Here is a 4,294-nt window from a genome sequence, read left to right on the forward strand (position 1 = left end):
GATTGTTCATGTGTTTCAAGCTTTACTTGGCTATGGCACACTTCTCTCTAGATTCTTAAACATTATCTAATAGGTCAACTCAATGGTGGCTAGGCATGAAGATTAGAGTTGTAGTGTTGTAGAATGCATGCTAATTACTCATACACCCAATCAACCCCTTGATGGGCTCTGATAGCATGTCAAGAATATGAGATATGTCATGCATTCACATAGATTGGCAAGAGATAAATTTAAGAGAGCATATTGGGCTTGACTTTCTTCTATTATCTACAATTGCTACAATGAAAAATAATTTTCTACCTTATATATGGTGGGTAGTATATCCACACTACATTATATACAATTGATGTGGCATGGTATGGTGCTACATGTCATAATTATTCACTATGCACATAGTGTCCACCTATATTGTGTGAGGAGCTCGTAAATAAAGCATGGGATTGTGTGCACTATATATCTCAATACCATCTCCCTCTCATGATTCCCCACCCCATAAATCCCTTCTCATTGTCCCTCATCTTGTAAATCCTAGTCTTAAATAAAATAAGAAGGTTTCAAAAGAAAAAGAGAGAGAAAGAGATTGAATAATTCAAATAATACATCACACTCATATCACTACACCTAAGGGCTCTCAATTTAGAAATGCATGGTGGCTTCAATCAATCAGCTCCATCTCAAAACTCCTAGCCCTTTCCCCCTCACAAAAAATCCATGGAACATCAAGGGCAAGACATCTCAAAACATGCTCAAAGAACCTAACCTCTAGATCCACTCCACACACAACCCTTCACTACTAATTAGGTCCTCAAGTATGGGATACACATCTAGAGTTTTGTCCCATGTAAATTAGACTCATCTTGCAATCACACTTTCACCCATCACCCTAAAATGTAGACATGTTCACCATAGGTGGTTACAGATGATGCAAAAATGAAGTGGATGAGAATCCACAATGACCATGCTTTACTTCACCATTAGTCACTCCCTTATTCTAGAAGATCCCTTAGTAACAACCACAAGTGCTATAGAGCTAAAACAATCTAGCAAGGGGGTTAAATATTTGTAATGTGCTTGCCCCCAGCTAGCAAGGAGGCAATGTTTTGTAGTTGCTCGGATACATATTTGAGAGTGGTACCATCCGCCTCTTCAATACATTTCTAGGGATATTGTAATGAGGCCTTGAATTTTGCAATGGTCGATTTGTGAATTGGAGAGAGAGAGAGAGAGAGAGAGAGAGATGATAGTTCCACAATTCACATCTTACTATAATATTAGATATATCCTTGGGGAAATTCAAGAAGCTAAGCCCAAGATATTGTGGACCATACAAGATTCTTAAGTGTTTGGGACTCAATGCTTACACAACTTTGTGAACACATGAAAGCTCATAATGTATTTCATGTTAGCCTTCTAAAAGGTTATGTACCCAATCTTGATCATGTTCTTGATGATCAACAAGTTATAATGCTAAGCCAAGGAGTCCTTGAACTTCAACTTGATAGAATAATGGATAGAAGAGAATGCATCCTTAGAAGCAAGACCATTAGGGAATATCTCATCCAATGGAAAGATTGTCCTGAGAAGGATGCCACTCGGATGGATGAGGATACCCTATGTAAACAACATCCCTAGTTTCTTTTGTAATAAGGAACTAGGACCCAATAAAATCTTAGAAAGTGCTTCTTGAGATGTAATAATAGAGCTAATATTCCACATTGTCCCTATAATCTTAAAAACTTTTAATGCTGTGTGTAGTCAAAATAGCATAGCAGAAGCTTTAATGACTCCTAACCCGCAAGTTTTACAAAACTTCTACTAGAATCAACAACCCTAAGTTCCTTTCAGATGAGGACATCTTGATTCCTATAAGGGGAAGAGGATGTAATGAATCTCCCGCCCCCCCCCCCCCCCCCCCCCCCAAAACCCCCATGTGAACTAGTGTTAGGAGGGGGAGTGGGTTTTAAGGTTGAAAACCTTGGTAATCTTTTTAAGAGAAAAATAAGAAAAATAATTTATTGATTGTCATCGATTGGACATGCACAGCCATCTCCTCAATCCCATCTTGATTTGTGTTGGCAAATTATGTGATCAATATCGATCATCACTGTGACAATAGTGTTAACAATCCCAATGTGGGGTTGATCATGGTGTGTACACTAATTTGATACATAATTACAGAAGAGAGAAGGTACACATATGCATAGTCAACAAATGTTCTCTCTTTTTTCATTGCATAAACTTTTTGCATATATAAAGGAGGGGATGCTCCATCAATGATCCCTCACACTTTTCATGCGTGTCCTCATGTGACACCATACAACCCACACCATTAAGGCCAAAAAACGTTCAAAAAAGGCACTTGTAAGAAAATGATTAAGTTTGCTAAGGTTTTAGAAGAATAAACCCTCCAAATTTGGCCGTTCAAATGTGATTAATGAGATAATATAATATTCATTTAAGAGATTCACCATTAAATGCGTAAGGTCCTTAACTCATGTCAGGGGTCACTTTTCAGTCATTAAATGGTTAAACGTTCTACCATCACATTTTCCCACCAAAATTGCATTTGTTTGTTCATCCATAGTTATTTGAAATATTGTTCTCTCCTCTTCTCTTATGTTTCTTGCTTCTCACTATAGATTAAACTTTGTCGTAAATTTTTCCACCAAAACACACTAATTTCTTTCTCTGCGATCAACCAATATCTCATTAGTCAATATGGAAGCATGTAGTTATAAGCTTACCATTCAAATAGATCAACCAAATCCATCTTGGAGAAGTCTATTTTCGTCAAGCATCGCTAGATAAGAGAATGGTAACATATTACGACTAGAAGGAATGAAGCACGTTGATTTATGCATAGACAGAAATATGGATTCGAACAATACTTCTGTTGGTAAATCTCCTCCAACTTTTAATATTCATTGTTTAGTTTTAATCTATTAGAAGGTGAAAAAAAGATAAAACTAGCAATGGATGAAAGTATTAGTGGTATTGTAAAACATACTGAGAAGATCTCATGTGTGCAGGATATTTCAGAGAATGTTGAAGATGCAACTTCTTACTGGATACTAGCTCTTGGGAGTTATTTTCTCATCATAGCCTCAACTACGATTCTTAGCAATGCTATCTGATTATCAATACATGAGTGGTGGCTTCATTTCATGGGATGATGCTTCATTTGTTTTTCTATCCTTACTAGTCAAGACCTCTCCTCTTCTGAAGGAAAAAATAGAACTCTGATCAAAACACAGATCGAAAAAGTAAAGACTTGGAATATGTGGATATGGATTGAAAGAATCACTACACTACTGGTGCCTTATCTTTGTATATCTTTCTTCTAATATATATCTCATTTCACAGAAAAATGTTTATCAAAATAATCATTGCACCTATAGATCTGCTTTACTCTATAGTATTCAAGATTTTTATTCATTGTTTGAAAATGGGTTAAATCATATTTCTACAAGATTATACAAAGTTCTCTATATGCAATAATAGGAACTTTTGACAAGTCAATGGAGTTAGAAATAGTAGGATACCGGAAAGTGGCCCCAGATGCCAGAGACTTCGGACAGGGCAATTGTAAGCATCATTTTTTGCCAAGATTTCATTGGTGGACTTCGGGGGACCCGATGCACCCTATCGTCAAGTTTCGTCGCATAAAAATGTATGGTAGTTAAAAATCTCATCTTCTCCAGATCATCTTGTATCTTCATTTCCTCGTGTGTCAGCGAGGCACCTCTTTGGGCAGAGGGATATACAAACTCCTTGGTAGGAAGCTAGGGCCTTGGTCCAAACACATCATGTTGTAATTCTTCAAATTCAGCATCCGGCACAAGGTAATCTTCTTCATCATTAATAGTCTTATATGCAATAAATTTAACTTTTAACTAGTTATCGGAGTTGGATAAATGTTTTTTTGTAGCTCAAAAGGATAGATTGTATTATCTAGTAGAGATATACTATACTACCCAATAACAATTCAAAAAGATAGTCTCTCTTAAATATATATTAAATAATGACAGATGGAATAATTGGCAAAGGAATAGCCTAAAGAATGTATCATCTAGGTATATTGCATTCAATATCTCTTCAAAAAGATAATCTCTTTTTGATCCAAAATGTGCAATCATTGATATCATAACTATTTGAAAATAATATGTTTAAGATCTGAAAAGAATTTATTATGTTTAAGAAATTTTCATATGTTAAAGATATTGAAAGTTTAAATATATGGAATATGTTTAAGAATTTATTAAGCTCATTAAATATTTTCATATCTGAATTTTTT

The sequence above is a fragment of the Lygodium microphyllum genome, chromosome 18, assembly GCF_053477565.2.
Source record: "Lygodium microphyllum isolate KBCC chromosome 18, Lygodium_microphyllum_v1.1.10, whole genome shotgun sequence".
NCBI lineage: Eukaryota > Viridiplantae > Streptophyta > Polypodiopsida > Schizaeales > Lygodiaceae > Lygodium > Lygodium microphyllum.